The sequence below is a fragment of the Callorhinus ursinus genome, unplaced genomic scaffold (assembly GCF_003265705.2).
Source record: "Callorhinus ursinus isolate GAN/ISIS: 27379988/994484 unplaced genomic scaffold, GSC_fseal_2.0 scaffold10, whole genome shotgun sequence".
Taxonomy (NCBI): Eukaryota; Metazoa; Chordata; class Mammalia; order Carnivora; family Otariidae; genus Callorhinus; species Callorhinus ursinus.
The window spans coordinates 81,519,803-81,540,285 of record NW_027397072.1 but is presented as its reverse complement, the minus strand read 5'-3'; the positions used below and the strand labels follow the sequence as shown (position 1 = coordinate 81,540,285).

The window sequence follows — 20,483 nt, the reverse complement described above, 5'->3', positions numbered from 1 at the left end:
CCCCCCAGGATGGCTCCACACTCGAGACATGGAAGGAGAACCAGGGTGCGGACACAGAGGAGTCTGGGGGTCACCACGGTATGATACGACTATTTCCCTTCTGCAGAGAAGAGTGACACATACCCCACCACACACAGACATCCTAAAACCCCACCGTGTGTTCGTTCAGCATGGCTATCCCTGATCTTCCCCCAGAGAAAAAGTTATACAGAACTATGAACAAACAAAACCACTCCCATGACGGAGGCAACAGAAACACTCATCATCTCGGAAGGTCTGAGAAACACTGAAATTTTGGCGATCTTCTTATCAGACGATCCAAAAGCCTGGCTCACAGCAGATTCATCTGGCTTATTTACTCACGCAAACAAGGCAAGGAAGGTTTTCTAATCATCAAAGGCTATCGTGCACAGGGATATGGAGATAAAGTAAAAACAGCCACAGAGGTTTTAGGTGTTGCTAGGCAGTCTAAGTTGTTCAGCTATGACAAGGCACAAAGCCACCAGATTGGTGGTTTCACGTGGGTTTTAACAGCAAAGGGAAAAATAAGGCACAGAGGGGCAGGATTACCATTACCAGAGGGCCACAGACAGGAATGGGCCAGACCCAAGCCTCTTGATGGTTGGACTGAATTTTAACACAGGGTCTGTTTCTCCACAACGAACCTGCTAGGGCTCCTGGATCACAGCAACCAGACCCGGTGATGGGAAAGGCCCTGCTCTCCCGTCCCTTGTCCCCTCTCAAATGATCTGCCTGACCCCGTCGGCCCTCTGGCACGGCTCCAGTTCCGCTTGCCACAGCCTCCATACTGAGTCCTGCCTCCCAGGGCTTGTCCCCAAGCACTGCCCGCTGGTCCAGTGACAACAGCTCCGTTTCAAAGTGAGAGTTATGGGTACTCAAGGCGGACTAGACATTCTCTGTACGAATTTTTCTTTGTCTTCACTCCTCTGGATTTTTTTTACTGAGATATAATATGCACACGGTGAAACACACAGTAAGTCTTAAGTGTAGAATTCCATTAACCGTGACAACTGTATACCCCAGGAATACCCCATCAAGATACAGACCATTTCTATCCTCCCCTAAAGAGTCTTTGTGTCCCTTACTAGCCACCCTTCACGGCGCACGGCCCCACTGTTCTGATTTCTATCACCACCAATATGACCCCGTGTAACAGTCAACAGGAGTGCACTCCGGATGGCTGGCTTACACCCCATCCGCGCCCTGCTGTCAGGGTGCACAGTGGCATTAGGGCTTTAATCACTTACTACCAAGTGATGAGGGGAAACCCCTGGTTCTCAAAGGGGCTGGAATGGCTGCTAAGGGAGCACTTTTGAAAGTATGGAGAAGGGGACACTTTGGGTGATCACAACAAAGCGTTGAGTAGTAGTCACTTCCAGAACAACACAGGGCAGTTCCGCAAGGTAAAGACTGTCTCTTGTCCTGCATGACCTCCAAGCCGTGCACGTCATTTATCATTTGGGGAGCCTAGTTCCTAACTCCATCTACACTTATACAGAATATTTACTGTTGGCACACTTTTCAGACATACTGAATTTTCCAGAAATATGATTACTGTGAAAACAGAGAGGACCGGCGTTGACTACCATTTAGACCTTAGACCCTGAGCAAAAGTCACTCATCATTCAGGGGTACTTGCATCCCTACCAGAATGTCTCTGTTCTGGACCACACGTGGAGCCGTCCCCTGCGATGTTATAGTCCAGTCTCCACAACGCATTTAGTGGCTTCACTGGGTTCTAGTTTGGCTCTGCCCAAGCATCCATCCACATAGTGATTCTTTACATCTAGCTATTATACTGATTAGCTGGAAATTCCGTTGCGGGTAAGTTTTCTTATATTGTTTCAGAATTGCAAATATTTGCATTAAAATAATGGGTAGCGGATTCTGAATGAGCTGAGAAGCCCTGATTGAAGCAACGGCATGTAACTCTTGATTGAACTCAGGGTCAGGAGTCATGGGCTGTATCTGCTGGGGTCCCTACATTCTCTGGTTTGGGAGGCCACACATGGAAGAACTCGGGGTGCACAAGCCACCTCCCCCATTTCCTACTAGCACCCTAAGTCCACCTGAAACTCGGTTACCCAACTGCACTGGCAATGGGGAATCATTTCAAGAGACAGACTAAAATTGCTCTTGGCACCTCCTAAACCGGGACCTGCAGGGGAAAGTTCCCACTCTTCTCCGTCCCAGGAATTCTCTCACTTCTCCTGAGCACCTCCTTTACATCTTGAAGACACAGACGGCTGTGCCCCACCAGGTTCCCCCTCTCCCACTTCTGGCAGGAAAGTATATCGGTGTTGTCAACATTGGCTCCATGCTAGAACCACCTGAGGGCTTTAAAAATACCAGTGTCTGGGCGCACCCCCAGAGATGCTAGTTTGTTTGCTCTGTGGTCAAGTCCTGCCATTTCTCATCAGAGCTCCTCAGGCAATGCTAAGGTATAGCCAAGGCTGGGGCACCGGCTTACTTCCCTATTTGCAGGCCCAACTTGGCAACTCTGCAAATATATAGTTCATGAAGGTTTACGTTTGATGCATTTCTAGACTCATTTCAGGGGACACTTCATCTCCACTCTTGGTTTTCTTTCATCCGATTTTTAATCTATGGCACCTTATAAATCCTTTCCGGAACAGGTAGGAATGGAAAAAAAAAAAAAAAGCCTCCGCTATTCGGCCACGTGTATGAGAAGAGACAGCACAGAGTTCAAAAGTATGCAGGTTGATGTATTGTATGGTGACTAACATAACATAATAAAATTAAATTAAATTAAAAAAAAAAACAAATAGGTATGCAGGTGAACAGGGACCTTCGGAAACCCCAGGCCCTTTCAACACTTGGTGGGATCACTCTGGGGCCAGGGCTCCTCCACACGCTCCCAAGTGCTGAGCATGGCCTGGAGGCTGCAGCACATTTCCTGGGATGGGCAAGGGTGCAGAGAGCGAGGCACAAAGCTGCTGACGGAACAGAGGCTGCAAGACCGCCTGACCTCCTGGAAACCTCAAATAAAGGAAAACACAAACCCAGTTCCTATGCACAGCAGTAGATAGGGAACATCATGGGGCTGGACCACGGCCAGTGAGTCCCAGTGCCTCCTGAGGCCTGCTTCCTTCAACAGGCAAGTTCACAGTGGGTCCATCATGTAGCAGAATCTCTGTACCTGCCTACCCCTGTGTTATGGTAGTTTCACTGCAATTGTCCAGCTTTGCCACACGGACTAATGAGAAGCTCTTGTTGACAACATCTCTACCTGCTTCCAGGTGGACGCCCATTTCCCACCAATGCATCCCAACCACGAGTTTTCCATCTTCCCTGATCCGAGGGCACAGCCGAGCCCTAGAGTATATCTCAGCACCCCTGCCAATCCTTAGGAACCCGGGAGCCATATCTGTGTCCATTACCTTTCTGCCCTCTCCACTGGAGACACTGAATGGTTTCCTGCCTGTGGGCAGCCAAGGTGTCCACACCTTATTCAAAGAGGCAAAGTTCAAAGAAACTCCTTATGCAGAGAGACTGCAGTTGTGCTGGGGCTTCACCAAGAGGATTCATGTCCATTAGAGGGCAGGGATTTGCATCTGTCCTGTTTGCTGCTCTATCCTCAGTTCTTGGAATAGTAGATATTCAATAAACATTTGTTAAATAAATAAGTGGATCTAATTTTAAACAGTGTTTCGCCAACAGTGAAAGATTTACTCAAAAGATCCTATTAAAAAAAAAAAAAAAGGCCATAAAGAAAGTCCTTGCCACATTACGCCACACAGGGCTGAGTAGAGCCTATTAAAAAAAGGAGGCTGTAGTTCGGCCATGCATAGGTCATATGAGAATTCAGGTCAAACGTTCTTTCTGGAACCACATGGAGGCTACCCAAGGGTGGACAGGTGCAAGTGATGCTCCACACGCAGTACAGTGGCAGCTAGCCAAATAAGACAGAAAATAAGGGGTTCCACATCCCTTCACTCATCAAATCCCATCCCAAAGGCCCCCCGTTTTTGTCTAGTACAAAACATAATACAGGATATGAATACAGAATATTAAATGAAATAGTAAATAGGATATTAAATGAGAAATTAAAAGCAGTCAAGAGAGAAAAAGATGCCCACAACTGCACATAAACTGGGTGGGGAAAGGGGCAGCAAACTTTCCCAGCACTACCCGCACCCCCCACCGACCCCCCACCCCTCGCCCCACTGCATCCCCTGGCTCCCCTCAGTTCACCAATATTCATGGAGTTCCATTTGATACATTCACCTTCCAGAAGCTTGGTACCAAGTCAGGGTAACCCAGACAGCACCTTCCAATGCTGAATGGATCTCAGCTCCCCTTTTCTCCACGGCATCGGTGGCCGAGACTTCCCTTACTCGGTTCCTAGGCTGTGGAGCTAAAACCCCTAGGACATGCCCATCTGAGGAGCATCTCCTGCCAGTGGGAATCACTGGGGACAGCCTGTGGGCAGCCAGGGTGCCCACACCCTATTCAAAGAGGCAAAGTTCCTGGCAGGAATCTGGGCACCCTCAGCAGCACAGAGGATAAAGCCCTGGTAGGCACTGACCCTGGGAGCCATCGTGCGGTAAAGCAGAAGGCATAGGTTTGGAGTCCAGAGGGTTCGATCTCCTTCTGGGTGCCAGTCTAAGCCTCTGCTTCACTCTGCTCTGGAAGGAAAGGGATAATAGCCTGTCTCTCCAGGACTGCTGGGGGGGATGAAAGAGAAATGTAAAGGGCCTTATAAACTGTGAGGTACTGGCCCTGCCTGCTGTGAATGTCTTCCGCATGTCTGTTTGTAGCTACACTCAGCATCAGCCCTTCCGGGGTGGGGGGCGGCACAAGTTACCCTCCCCCACTGTGTAGGCCGTTAGTCCCTAATCTTATTGACCAGAATGACCCCTCTGAGCCCAAACCCCGGAGAGGGACACTCCCGAAGCAGCTGAACTTGGCTGGAGTCAAATGCCTGGAAGCAATTTACTTACACACACACACACACACACACACACACACACACACAAACACACACAAACACACACACCCTGGAACAACCTCCAGGACCATCGCAAATTCGCCCCCAAAGGGATTTGAACAACTCTTATTCCGGCTTCACACAGGAATAGAAACAAACAAAACCCCACAGATTTCACCGCCATCACCTTCTTCCACAACAAACTGACAAGCAAGGGTGCGCGGTCGGTGCGGAGGGGAAAGGTGTCAAAGCCACGGCGGGTACCCCCCGCCCCGACCGCCTGCCCCGCCAACCCCGCACACTGCACTTTCCTCCTACCTGAGCGAGCCCCCGACGGCCCCGGGCCCAGCGCGACAGGGGCGAGCGCCCCGGGAGCCGGGCGAGGGGCTCCGGGGCTCCGGGGCTCCGGGGCGCGGGCGCGCGGCGGTCACATGCCCGGGCTCCTGGGGGCGCCGGCCGAGCGCGCTCCCGCCCCTCCCGGCCGCCGCCGCCGCGCGCTCCGGGACGGCTCCGGGGTCCGGGCGCGGGCGCGGGCGCGGGCACGAGCAGGAACCGCGCCGCCCTCGCGCGCGGGAACTGCGGGGCGCGGCTCTTGCTGCGCCGGGGCTCGGGCTCGGGCTTCGGCTCGGGCGCCGCGGGCGGGGACGGACGGGGGCGGGCGGAGACGCCAGGGCGGGCTGGGCCCGGGAGGGAGCGAGCTGGCCGGGTGCCCCGCGCCTACCCGGAGGAGCCGAGGAGCCGGCGACGCCGCCCTGCCCCGCGTAACCCCGCGGGCCAGGAGTCCCCGCACCACGGAGGGGCAGCGACGGTGGTCCCACCCGAAGTGAGTTGGGACGACTCACCGGGACATCGCAACCTGGCTACCACCCAACAGCGGGGTCCCTGGGCATGAGTTGGGCGAATCGAGCTCGCGAGCCACCACTGGGCTTTCAGGCCCCACACTTTCCAGCCAAAGAGACAAGACAGTGTGGGTCAGCCACTGGAGCCTTGAGGCCTGGCCCTGGCTCTCTCGCACTGGCTTTGTGACCTTGCAGGACTCACTAACTTCTTGGGACCTCCGTTTCTTCTGTGAAAAAGGATCGTCGCAGCACCCATCTCATGGGGAGATGACGCAAATTAATACTGTAAACCAGGGCCAAGTACGGGGTTGATACAACACAGGAGTCACCTATTTGTTATTATGTGCCCAGATGAAAAAGCAGCTTACAGGTCGTACAGTCTTGATACCAGACTTCTTGGCCAGACTGGGTATTCTTTTCAGCTTAAAACCCACTTACTCCCATCCACTGGTTTTGCACATGAGAACCAGTACTCAGAGGAATGCAATGAATGGCCAGGATCCTGCGTGGACCTTGGTGGCGGAGGGAAGGACGCTGGGGTACCAGTAGTGGCTGCCTTGGGCTCTAAGCCCAACAGCCAGGGGCTTGGAAGCAGGTTTTCCCTTTCCACTCTGCACCTCCAGCAAGTGACCAGCCCCTGACTTGTTTTGAGGACTTAATGAGCCATCTTCCTCTGAGGAAACATTGAGTAGATGATAATGCCTTCCTTCCTAATAGAACTCACACACTCCCTTCCTATATCCCTTCCAGGCTCGGCAGGTGCTGGTTTCCCTAACCCGTCCCTTGATAGCTCTGTCAGAAACCCAAGAATTGAGATAACCCTGGCCTCCACTGGCCCAGATAAAGAAACCAGCAGCAATAACTCATCAATCCTAATGCTGCCTTGTGGCCTGGTATGATGACAATTTTTCTTTCTTTCTTTCTTTCTTTTTTAAATTTTATCTGGTTCCAGCGCTTGCATCTGGTTCCTCTTTCTCCAAGGAACGGGCTCAACTCTGGGGCCAGTAATATGATATTGGGAGAATTCATCAGATGTCCCCATCTCTTTAATATTCCTTTTTAGAGTGTGGTTCTTGAAACCTTGGGATCACCAGGAGAGAGATCTAGACCACTGATGCTCAGATTAGTCACATGAAAATCTCTGGGGCTGAGGCCCAAATGTGAGTGTTATTAAAACTCCCAGGTGATTCCAACGTGCTGCCAGGGTTGGGAACAACTGTTCCTCTAAGCCCAAGGCCCCATCGTGATGGCCTTACTGTGAATCCTCCACCGGAAGCTACAATAAGCAGGCCAGGCTCAATGCTGCAGAACTAGCATTGTTGGTGAATATAAACACATCTCACCATTTCTATAGTGAAGGTTTTTAAACAGTTTACAAGTCGAAAGTAAAATTGGCCTTTGCAATCATGTAGAAATTAAAATTATACTTTTCCTTGTTTTTTTTTCTTTATATTCTGATGCTTCCCACGCACCCCTACCCCAACCATCCTGCTAGACACATAGGCCCCTAGACTCAGATAGGACACTCAAACACCCCTCTAATATGAGGATGGGTTTTGAAGACCTCCCCTTCTCACCTATAACTACTGTCCTGTCTGGCACCTTGAATTCACCTCCTCCCTCACTCAGCCGTGCCGACCACTTTCCCCCACTTCTTCTTCCCTTTGTTTCATTTCCGGGGTAGCTCATGTGTCCACCTGCCCTGCTTCATCCTGGAGTTGGAGACTCACGAGGTGGAGATTGTCACCCCTCTGTACTCTGGTCTCAGCACCACGCAAATGCTCTGAATGCGAGTGTGTGAGACGTACCCCTTCATGAAGGTGATGTCAGATGTGTTTGACAAAAACTTATGAGAAACAGAAATAACATCGAGAGTCTCGTGACACAATCTAGAGTGTGTGTCCCTCACTACCCTTCCCTCTCTGAGACTCCGAGGTGGTGTCACAGGCCATCAGGACCATCATAGCAAAGCCCTGTGTCCCGAGTGGTCTGTGCCAAGGGGCAGCTATGACCTCAGAGCTGCCTGGGCCCTGAGGACAGGCTGTTTCACAAACGGTGACGCAACACTCCCAGAGTGTTCCGAGTCCCCAGCGCCTCCAAAGGGACTGCTAAGGGGTAAGAAGGCCAACACTGAGAGCAGCCCTTGCAGCTGGGGACACTGGGGCAAGCGTGATCCCAGCTGGGATCGTTAAGTCCAGAAGGTGACCTATGGACAGAAACCCTCCCCAGACACCAAGACAAGCTGTGAGCAGTCCATGCCCTTTACCTCCACCACCTCCAAAGAACCTCAGTTACAGTCCAGAAGGACAAAAGGGTTTGGGAAACGAAAGGATTCTGAATAGAGGAGACGGACTCTCGAGCCCGTGGAGACTAAACAACTCTGAACTGGCAAGACTTTTTTTTCTGGTGCTAGAGATGGAAATGAGGATCCATGGGCTAAGTTGACTTCTGTTGTGGAAAATAAAATTATATCTTTGCACACAGGGCCTCTGTGATTCTTGCTACGCCTATTTTTTGTTATTTATAGAACTGCCAGTAACTGCTCACAGAACCACAGTGTTCCCTGAGAGATTTAAAAACCACTGTCCTACATGGACTTCCTTCTACAGCCTTGTTTTGCGTTCCTTTCACACATTTTCCACCTCCTGACCTCCAAATAACCACTTTTTCAATCTGTGTCTCTTAGTACCTCCCACTATTGCCACTTCTCAGTTTTAATTGGCTCAACACTGTCCCTTTTCCAAGCAGTTAGATGTGAGTTTCTCTGATCGTCTTCCCGTTCAAATCCCTCCGCTTTTGCAAGACCTTTCCCTGTCAGAAAGCTGCATGTGACCTCAAGATGGGAGCGGAGGAGAAAGTGGAGAATATCATAAAGTTGCCACGGGCAATAAACTATTTAACTTCCTTTATAAGAGGAGGATGAAAAGATGGATGCAGCCGGCAGCCCCGCCAACTTCTCGCCCTAATTGCGGCTTTAATCTTGCTCAGTGAAAGCAACTGAGTGCAAGCGGCTTCTTGCACCTGGTTTTTTCCATGCTAACAACACAGAAACAGCACAGCAAGTGCCAGAGACCCATAGACTCAGCGGCTTCTAAGAACAGCTGTACCTAACGGAACCAGACTGGTGGCCTCTTTCTTATGCCAGATCCTGATTCGATCATTGGTTCAACAAATGAAAATCAAAGCACCAATAACCAAACCACCCATCACCAACCAGAAGGCAGCCGTGACCAGCTTCCCACATCATCTGAGAAGGGCCTATTGAAGCTTTTGTCCTCAGTCATATACAAGACACATAACAGAAGCACTGCCTTCCTTAAACTCATCATTAAACATAACATAAGTACTGCCTGCCTTAAACGCTTTCCCTGGTATTTCTACACGGTCCCACCATCTTTGGTTCTCTGCAAGCTTCCTGTAATTTGTCTCATGTTTGTCACTTTCTCTTTTCCACAAGCACCTTCCAAAATCCAGGTTCATGTTGCAGCCTTTCAATTCTTCGATCCTCTCCAAATATCCCTGTCAATTTGTTTTCTCTGAATGGTTCCCTTTTATTATGATCACTGTGGTAGATTTAAGATGGCTGCAACTTCTTTGCTTCTCCAATCAAGAAGTGAAGTCTAATTTCCCTCCCCTTGAATCTGGGCTGGTCTTGCTGCCTTATTCAACCAATTTCAACCAATAGAATGAGGTGGAATTGACTTTTTGGGACTTTGGAGGCCACATCATCAAAAACCTTTCAGCTTCTTCCTAGGTTTCTTGAAACACTTACTCTTGGTGCCCAAAGCTGTCAGGTAAGAGATGTTACTACCCCAAGATTGCCACACTATTAGAAGTTCTAAACCACATGGAGGTCACACGGAGGCACTCTAGTCCACAGCCCCCGCTGACAGCCAGAACCAACTCCCACCATGGGAGAGCACCATTTTGGATGTTAAGCCAGCCAACCCTGGTCAGCCGCTATTTGACTGTATCCACAGGGAAGTCTCCAAAGGAGAACCACCCAGCTGAGTCCCATAAACCCCAGAACCATGAAAAACAAAATAGTACATTGTTGTTTTAAGTCACTGAGTTTGTAACACAATAATAGGTAAGCAAAGCAGTGACCCTACTCGGGAATATGTCACAACTCTCTGTTGGCCCGTCCTGTACCATACAGAGTCAGCTGAGCATGCAAGGTCTCTTTGAATTAAAATGACACCTAGCCTCCTTCCTTCAGGATCACCTCTGACCACTGCCCAGTTACAGACTTCCTGAAGATTGTGATTATGACTATCTCACCAGCAAATAAAGGGAAAATGAGAGTTATGGGATCATCAAACAGGCTTAGCTTTAAATATGCTATTTTGAGTAAAAGAAATAGCTATAACCTTGTACTTTTCAGCAAGTGCTAACTGCAAGAATGATTTAGTTTCTAGTGTTGTTATTCAATGGTTTTCCAAGAAACAGAGAAACCCAGGAGAAGTAAGCCTCTATAGACAAAGGTACTTGGACAAGTAAAGAGCAGGCCACTACTTCTGACAATAGAAGCAAAAGAAAAATCTGGCCAGACTCAAGAGTGCCATATTTGTTGAATCATTTTTTTAATGTCCAAAGATTATGTTAACACCCGTTCCATTCTTTTGTTTTTCCTCACAACAAACAATTTGGCCACAATTCAGCAGCAGGTGGACTATTGTCCAATAGTAATTACTATTTCCCATGACTGCCCTTAGGATGGGAGCTGGGAAAATTCTCTGTCTTGCGTCCAAAGGTTGAGAGAAGAGGCAATAATACCACTGATTCCTTCTTTGCCTCTTGCATCCTCATAGGAAAATAACTGAATTAGGAGCCTGGGTGGTGGGTGTTGAGCTGTTCCTACTCTGGGATAGTTCGACCTAATGAGCTTGGCTTACAGTCTAGAACATAGCTGGTATTGTTCTCATAGGAGGCCAGTGCTGCTGGGCTTCTGAGTCCTCCTGAGAGTGACAACGGTAGAAGCCTATAATATCATTTCCGCCAAAAATGGCATAAAAGATTTAGGATCCAGACTAGACCAGACTTTGGACAGGAGACGCAGAAGGTCCCCTGAGTGTGACTTATGCGTAGCTCTCAGGAGGTGGGTCCGAGGACTCCCTCTTGTATTCTTCTAGATCTGTGTTATCCAATACATGGGACCTCTAGAAACATGAAGCTATTTAAATTATTTAAAATTAAATAAAATTAAGAATTCAGTTCCTTAGTTGTACTAACTCTACTTCGGGAGCTCAATAGCCACACATCACTAGTGACTACCATATTGGATGCACAGCCATAGAACATTTCCATCACTGCAGAATGTTCTATTGGACACTGCTACTCTAGAGCCTAGACAATTCAAGGCTTCTGGACTAGAGGGTCCTTCTCCGGCATGCTAGTTTTCATCCAAAATAAACAATCTGCTCATTTTAAATCTATACCTAAGCAAGAATCTTCTTCACACCTTCCTCTTTTCCTTCCAATCAACCATGTCATCGCTCAGTCTATCTTTCATTGCTCAGCTAAATCACACCAGAGCACATGTTTTCTCCAGATTTTATGTGCTCATTTTTCGTAATTACTTTACATTCATCAATATAATGCTCTGCCATAATTGTTTCATGTCTATATTTTTATTTTTCTAATGAAAATAAACATAAGAGCCTCAAGGACAGGAACCATATATTAAGGAAAGAGTGGATCTTTCCATCCCCTGTCCCAAAATACTTATATACAACCCTGAATGTCAGAAGTAGTCAACCGACCAGGTAAGGAGGAGAGTGCAGAGAAATTTTTTATGGTAAGTGTCACCCCAAACTTTGGCTACACCCACAATGATTTCTAGCAGAGGCAACACAAGGTCATAAAATCAGCAACAAGATATTTATTACTTTTCAATTTAAAAAAAAGAGAGAGAGAGAGACCAAAGATTTAAAATACAATTATGTTAGCATTATAAAATCTTACCACACTACATTTTTGTCATTCCTTTTTGTTATTCTCCAAGGGGGGGAAAAATCATTTACAGTGCTTTGCCCTATTGCTTTGACATATTAAGTGTGTGCTTGTCAAGTAACTTGGCGATTTCCCAATCTGGACATCAAAATAATGACACAGAGAAAGAGTCTCAGAGAAGGTGCCCAAAGAGAAGAGGTGTAGGTGGCACCCAGAGTCCAGGCTTTCCTAAGAGTGTGAGAAACATAAGTGCGTAAGATTTTGAATGCAAAGAAAAGCCCTAAGCTGTCCCAGGAAAAGGAGAGGAAGTCGAGAATAAAACACAATGCATAGAAAGTATTGGACACTTTCTCCACTTTCCCTGCTGTGTGGAAGTAGTGAAGTAGGTACCTGGAGGCCCCAGTAAAAGACAGCAATTGGGAAACACTGAAATAGTATCTGCAGAGAGAGAAACCCAAGCCAGGCAGGGCAGGGAGCAGAGACCACAGACAAGAACAGTGCAGGCACACAGTGGGCTCAAGGGCAGAATAGTGCCTCCATCGCTACCCCCTCACATGTTGACCTTGTACATCTTTCTAATTTATCCCAAGGTTTTTCATATTACTGATAAGAAAATGATGTCAATAATATTGGTATGATATTATTGATTGTAAGGGTATGGCTTTTAATTTTCGATGCCTGACTACATATTACTAGTATATAGAAATACAACGAATTTTTGCATATTGATCTTGTGATCCACAAAACTCGCTTATTAGTTCTAGTAGCTTTTTATTGATTTCATAAGATTTTCTATGTAAACCACCATGCTGTCTGCACATAAAGAGAGTTTTACTTCTTCTCTTCCAATCTGGATGACTTTTATTTCTTTTCTTGATTTTTTACACCAGCTAGATGCTTTAGTACCACGCTGAATAGAAGTGAGGAAAGTTAACATTCTTGCCTTGTTCCTAATCTTAGGGGAAAGCTTCCAGTCTATGATGTTATCTGTAGGTCTTTCATAGATGTCCTTTATCTGGTTGAAGAAGTGCACTTCTATTCCTAATTTTCTGAGAATTTTTATCAGGAATAGAAGTTGGGTTTTGTCAAATGCTTTTTCTGCATCTGTTGAGATCATTATATGGTTTTTCTTTTTTGGTTTTATTAATACGGTAACTTACATTTATCGACTTTCCAATACTAAGCCAACTTGGCATTCCTGGGATAAAGCCTTCTTGGCCATGATGTATTAGCTTTTTTATATACTACTGGAATGGATTTACTAGTATTTTGTTGAGAATTTTTATGTCTTTCTTCATGAGGAATATTGGTCTATAGTTATTTTTTCTTGTAATATCTTGTCTGGTTTTGATACCCAAGTAATGCTAACCTCAAAAAGTTGGGGAGAACTCATGAGTCAGGAAGTGCTTATTTCTCTTAAATTTTCTGGAAAAGTCTGGCAGAATTGATATTATTTGTTCCTTAAGTGTTTGGTAGAATTTGCCAGGGAAGTTATTTGGGCCCAGAATTTTCTTTCTGGGAAGATTTTCAACTACAAATTCAATTTCTTTTTTTTTTTAAGATTTTATTTATTTATTTGAGAGAGAGAGAGAATGAGAGACAGAGAGCACGAGAGGGAAGAGGGTCAGAGGGAGAAGGAGACTCCCTGCTGAGCAGGGAGCCCGATGTGGGACTCGATCCCAGGACTCCGGGATCATGACCTGAGCCAAAGGCACTTGCTTAACCAACTGAGCCACCCAGGCGCCCCACAAATTCAATTTCTTTAATAGATAGGAGGATATTCAAGTCATCTATTTCTCCTTGAGTGAGATTGATAGTTTGTGTCTTTCAAAGAAATTTTCCAGTTCATGTAAGTGTCAATGCTTTTAACATAATTTTATTCCTAATATTCTGTCATTATCCGTTTATTTATTTTTTTAATTTAAATACAATTAGCCAACATATAGTACATCATTAGTTTCAGATGTAGAGTTCAGTTATTCATCAGTTGCATAGAACACCCAGTGCTCATCACATCACGTGCCCTCCTTAATGCCCATCATCCAGTTACCCCAACCCCCCAGCCCCTCCCCTCCAGCAACCCTCAGTTTGTTTCCCGAAGTCAAGAGTCTCTCACGGTTTATCTCCCTCTCTGATTTCTTCCCATTCAGTTTTCCCTTCTTTCCCCTATGATCCTCTGCATTATTTCTTATATTCCACATATGAGTGAAACCATATGGTAATTGTCTTTCTCTGATTGACTTATTTCACTTAGCATAACTATCCTTTTTTTAAAAAAAGATTTTATTTATTTATTTAACAGCGAGAGAGGGAACACAAGCAGGCGGAGTGGGAGAGGGAGAAGCAGGCTTCCCGCCGAGCAGGGAGCCTGATGCAGGGCTTGATCCCAGGACCCTGAGATCATGACCTGAGCCGAAGGCAGATGCTTAACGACTGAGCCACCCAAGCACCCCCATAATTGTCCTTTTATTATTTGTTATGTAGTGCAGTGATATTACCTAAGCCCTGATACTGACGTTTCTGTCTTCTCTTTTATTCTTGATCATGCTGGCCAGGGATTTATCAATTTTACTGCTCTCCTCAAAGCATCAGCTTTTGGTGTCATTGATTTCTCTATTATACGTCTGTTTCCTATTTCACTGCTCTCTGCTTTGATCTTTACTACTTCTTATCTTCTGCTTGCTTTGGGTGCAATTTGTTTTCCTTTTTCCGGTTACAGTGGAGGCCAACGTCATGGATTTTACACTTTTCTGCCTATGGGGAGCAGAGGGAGAGATAATCTCAAGCAGGCTCCCCACCGAGCATGGAGCCTGATGCAGGGCTTGATCCCACAACCCTGAGATCATGACCTGAGCTGAAATCAAGGTCAGACCCTTAATCAACTGAGCCATCCAGGTGTCCCAACACATTTCTGCCTTTTTAAATAGGCATTTTGTGCTGAAAATTTCTCCACAAATGATATATAGTTCTACATGTAAGAGCCTTACTTAAAAACAGAACTATCATATGATCCCACAATTCCACTTCTGGGTATTTATCTGAAGAAAATGAAAATACTAATTTGAAAAGGCTTATGCATCCCTATGTTCACTGCAACATTATTTATAATAGCCAAGATATGGAAGCAGCCCAAGTGCCCATCGACAGAAGAATGGATAAAGAAGAGCCCTGCATCAGGCTCCCTGCTCGGCGGGAAGCCTGCTTCTCCCTCTCCCACTCCCCCTGCTTGTGTTCCCTCTCTCGCTGTTAAATAAATAAATAAAATCTTTTTTTAAAAAAAGGATAGTTATGCTAAGTATATATATATATATATATATATATATATATATATATATATATATATATAATGGAATACTACTCAGCCATAAAAATGAATGTAACCTTGCCATTTGCAACAACATGAGTGGACCTAGAGGATATTAGGCTAAGTGGAATAAGTCAGTCAGAGAAAGACAAATACCATATGATTTCACTTGTATGTGGAATCTAAAAAACAAAATGAAACAGAAACAGACTCATAGATATGGAGAACAGACTAGTGGTTGTCACAGGGGAGGGGTCTGGGGTGGGCAAACAAGTGAAGGGGATTAAGAGGTACAACTTTCAGTTTAGAATAAATAAGTCATGGGGATGAAAGGTACAACATAGGGAACATAGTCAATAATATCGTAATAACTTTGTATGGTGACAGAGGGTAAAGGTGATCATTTTGTAATGTAGAAAATCATCACACCATGTTGTACCCCTGAAACTAATATGATATTTTATGCCAATTATAATTCAATTTTTAAGAAGAAACTTACAATACTATAGTTCCATCTTTCCCTGCCTGGCTTTTCTGCTATGTGTGTCATTCATTTCACTTTTGTATATGTTAGAAACCTCACACCACACTATCACTACTTCTGTTTAAATAGTCAATTTTCTTTTAAAGAAATTTAAGTCATAATTTCATTACCATTTCAAGAGCACTTTATTCCTCTGGATAGCTCCAGATCTCTACCTGTCATCATTTTCCTTCTGCCTAAAGGATTGCCTTTAATATTTTGTAGTGCAGGTCTGCCGGTGATTAATTCAGGTTTTGTACATTTAAAACAGCTTAATTTTGCCTTTGTATTTGGATATTTTCATTGTGTATAGAATTCTAAGTCGACAGTATTTTTTTTTTCAGTACTTTAGAGAAATGCTTCAAAGTCTTCTGGCTTACATTGTTTCTGTGAGAAATCTGCCATCTTTCATCCCTGTTCTTCTGTGTGTTCTTTCACGGACTGCTTTTAAGATTTTATTCTGTACCACCAGTTTTAAGCAATTTGATTATCACCGAATGTAATGTATTTTCTCAGGGTTCATTGAACTTCTTGGATCGATGGGTCTGTAATTTTCATCTAATTTGGAAAAGTTCTGGCCATTGTTTTCAAATATTTCTTCTGCCACCCCTCCTTTATTTGGGGGACTTCAATTATGTGTGTAATTGACCGCTTGAAATTGCCCTACAGTTCACTGATGCTCTGTTCTTTTGTTTGTTCATTCGTTTTTCTCCTCTGTTTCATTTTGATAGTTTCTATTGTTGTGTCTTTAAATTCATTAATCTATTCTTCCACAACATCCAATCTGATATTAATCTCATTCAATATATTTTGATCTCAGACACTGCAGTCTTCACCTCTAGAAGTTAGAGATGGATATATATATTTTTTTAATATCTTCCACTTCTCTGCTTACTGCTTCGGACATATGGAATATAGTTATAAAAACTGTTCAAATGTTTTGATCTCTAATTCTAACATCCGTGTAGGTTTTTAGTTCATTTTGATTGATTGATTTTTTCTCCTCTTTATTTTTCTACTTCTTTGCAATCACAGTAATTTCTTTTTAGATGCCAAACATTGTGAATTTTAACTTGTTGGATGCCACATATTTTTGTGTTGGAGGATGCATTTTAGTTCTTGGAAGTGCCTCAATTATTTTGGGTCTTGCCTTTATGACATGTTAGGCAGGGCTGTGACAGCATTCAGTGTGGGGCTCATTTTGCCCCACTGCTGAAATACTTGATCCTCATGCTCTACCAAATGCCTGCAGGTTATGAGGTTCTCCAGTCTGGCTGGTGGGAACAGAAATTATTCTTGGCCTTGTGTGCTACTCTTTCATCTACTCCTGTAGGGTGGTTCATTTTCTGGCCTCAGGTAGTTCCCTCACACATATGCTCACCCATACTCTGCTACACTCTTAAGGAGGACCCCCTGCAGACTTGAAGTTCTTCCTCATTACAGCTCTCCCCTCTGGTATCCATCCTGTGAACTATAGCTACCTTGGTCTCCCTTGACCCTTAGCTCTGTCTCAATTCAGTTTGCTGGGAAGTTTGCTGAGTTCTGCCTGGGTCTCCCCTCCCTATGAAAGTGGCTGGACACTCTTCCATAGCCTGGAAGCTCTCTCAAGTCGGTAAGTAGGAGCAATTGCAGGGCTTATCTCATTTTTTTTTTCTCTGTCTCTCAGGGGTCCCTGGCCTTCAATGGTTGAGGTCCAGTGTCTTAAAAACCCTGGTTTCATGCATTTTACACAGGTTTTTTGTTGTCTGTGGTGAGAAGTAAATCCAGATCCTATTAGTCAATCTTGCTGGCAGCAGAACTTGGCTACAGTTTTCAGAGTTTCCATGACAGTTGGCCATGAACATGTCTAAAATTCTTTACACATCTCAAAAAATTTTTCCTTTCAATTTTGTTGGAAAATATTTGAAATATTTATAAAACATAACCCAGAATTAATAAATGTTATCCAAGACCGAGACTTTTGAGGAAGGAAGTAAATTGTGAATGATGTCAGGTAAAGGACATTGTGGCAACTGATAGGTCCCAGAGGCAGAGAGACCAAGGTTGTGCCACAGGGTGTGGAAAGGAAAGAAGAGTAAAGGGAGGAGGAAGGAAGGAAGGAAGGAAGGAAGGAAAAAAGAAAGGAAAGAGGAAGGGAGGGAGGGAGAAAGATATATAAAGTCCAAAGAACCAAGTTACCTATCTCCAGGGTTGCCAAACCCAAGATTTTCAAAGGAAGAATTATTAGCAATTGTGATTGGTTGAATACAGGTATCAGGAGGGAGAAGTTGAGAGGAAATTTTATGAGTGTTCCAAAAAATTGTTAAAAAGAAAATATATTTATATTAGTGGCTCTCAGAGGTCTCTGAGATCCTTTTACAGGTCCACAAGGTCAAAACTACTTTGATAATGATTCAAAGACGGTATGTGTCTTCTTCACATATATTCTCTTTCAAGTATACTGTGGGTCTTCCAGAAGCTACATGATGTATATCTCAAAGATTGAATGCAGAAACAGATATGAGAATTCATCTGTCTTCTGTTAAGCCAAATATTCAAGAGATTTCCAGAACAATGTGAAACAATGCTACTTTTCCAATTTTTTTGTTTTCAAAATATATTTTTGTAAAAGAAATGTTATTTGTGTTCATAGGTAATGAATTTATTTTTATTTTTAAATGATCAATAAGGTTTTATTTTTTAATTTGTTTTAATTTCTAATAATTTCTAATCAATAGAGTTCGCCACATAAACTAACCTCTTTAAAGTTCTCAATAATTTTTCAGAGCCTAAAGGGGTCTTAGCTGATAAGTCTGAGAACCTCTGTTCTACCTAAAGCTTTTGCAGCTTTATGGAGACCCCTGTGTACTTCATGGAAGCATCTCCCCAAGAACGAGGACGAAGGGCAGATCAAGAAGTCAGAAGGGAGAATCACCTCCACCACCAGCTGCTTCATCTTTTACCCAGACATTGAAATGATAACTCAGAGAACAGCAACCCCTATAAGTGTCACCAGTAAGACCCACAAAGAACTGGGTCTTAACTCATCACTGAGATCTGAAATGCTCTTTTAGGTAGGACAAGTCCCACCCCGAATTTCTCAAAGGGTTTGTGAAATTGCCAATACTGTTTCCAATCTCCTTCATCATAACGTTCCCACTCTTCATCTGACCCATGCCTCATAACTGATCATTTATGAAGGAAGGAAATGTGTTAACTATCAAGCTCTTATTATGTGTCTGACAGTGAGTTAGATGCTTTAATAGGACATCACATTTATGCTTTCCACACTATGAACTGTGTCACTATGCCCTTGTTTTATAGACAAAAACAGAAAGCTTAGGGCACTTGCCTAAGATTATCCAGTGAGTGGAATAACCCAATGGGGACTCAGCTCATTCTCCAAAGCCGATGGTCTTTGCCATTCATATTGCGACCTTTCATTGCCCTGCCATTTATCACTGTTGTGTCGTTGTTTGTGAAGTAAAAAACACCCTAAAATATGGGAAGTCTGCTTTCCACAACTAGAAGGAGAATAGCCTAGTGCTTACAAGTGTAAACAATGGAGCTGGACTACCGTAGCTTGGATCCCAGTTCTATCATGTATTAGCTGTGTGGTGCTGAGCAAGTCACTAAACTTCTCTAATAGTACCTGCTTTATTGGGTTATTGTGAGGACTAAATAAGTTAATATGTAAAGAGCATTTAAACATGGTCTAATACATAGTCAATAATAGAAATGATCATTATTTGCCATACATTAGTTAAATTTGGGTGACTTACTCACGATCTTTTAACCTGTGAAATGGGTATAAAATACCTGCCCAGTTACACCAGAGAGTTATTGAGAAAATCCCAGATAATGAATATACTTGACAGTATTTTTAACTGAATAATATGCAAATAAGCAAACATTACAGAAGCTTTATTTGGCATAAACTCCTAATGTGATGTCACTTTTGAATAGGGAATTTTCTGGTAAAGAGTACATCAGTATTTCTGGCTGAAAGAGTATGGACTTACCACCCACTGCTGATAAATTCCTCATTCCAAAAACACTAACCAAAACCACATTTAAAAAGCCTGGTATTTCTGCACAAACACAAGTCTAAAGTAACCAAGTGTGAAATGTAAAGAACTTGTTCTCTGCGGGATAGGACAACGAATTTTGTCGGTAACGTGAAGAGCTATCAGGCACTGAAATTTAAGCAGTCCTCAAAGATAATGAAGCACTTAAAACAAACAAAAGGTCAGTTTGCAACCAGAAGTTTCTCAATATTCCTTACGTAAACTCAGAAATTCAATTATTGCCATGCCAAAGTTGTTCTGTTTCTCTTCATTTTTCATTGTTAAAAAGTTCTACCAAAACTTGAATCATTTCCTGTCTTAACAACCGCAATATCTCTTTCCCGTTCTTTCTCCACTACTAAACTCCAAATCACTATTGCCAAAGAAATTCCCCACCTCATTGCCAAAGAGGTAGCCGCAGCCCTTGGATGTCCCAAGCACACATGCACACACGAGTGTGCACACACACCCGTATCCTATCTGAAGTCCCTCCTGGTGCTTCAGAGCACATAACATCTAACTCATTGTCTCTATTACCTTGGGATCTTGGTTCTTAACCGTCTATGCCTCCTAGCATGTAAGCCCCATGAGGGTAGGGTTTGGGTCTGTATCATTCACTGTTGTACTACCATTGTCTAGAAGAAAGCCTGACATGTAGTAGGTACATTTTCAATTATTTACTGAACGAATGAATGAATCACTTAACTCTGCACATTGAAGGCTCTTGTATGTTTGATTTCAGTATTTTTCATCCCTTCCATTTAACAATGTTTTATCTTCTTTGCCCCAACTCTTCCACAACCAGTTATAGTTCTCTCAACCATCTTTGTTTTGTCTCACCAGGCAC

The 20,483-nt window shown here is 44.3% G+C and overlaps 1 protein-coding gene across 14 annotated transcripts in view; it reads right to left on the bottom strand.

Moving 5' to 3' along the window:
- IL1R1 (interleukin 1 receptor type 1) overlaps positions 1 to 20,483 on the bottom strand; it is a 69,945-nt gene that overhangs the window by 27,304 nt on the left and 22,158 nt on the right. The window contains exon 1 of one of the 14 annotated variants that reach the window (XM_025869061.2): positions 5,291 to 5,441. The exons of 12 other annotated variants lie outside the window; for them this stretch is intronic. The gene's annotated coding sequence lies outside the window, so the exon portion shown is untranslated. Of the gene's footprint in view, positions 1 to 5,290; positions 5,442 to 20,483 lie in introns of those variants that run through there. One more of the 14 variants, XM_073897900.1, reaches the window with a different exon arrangement.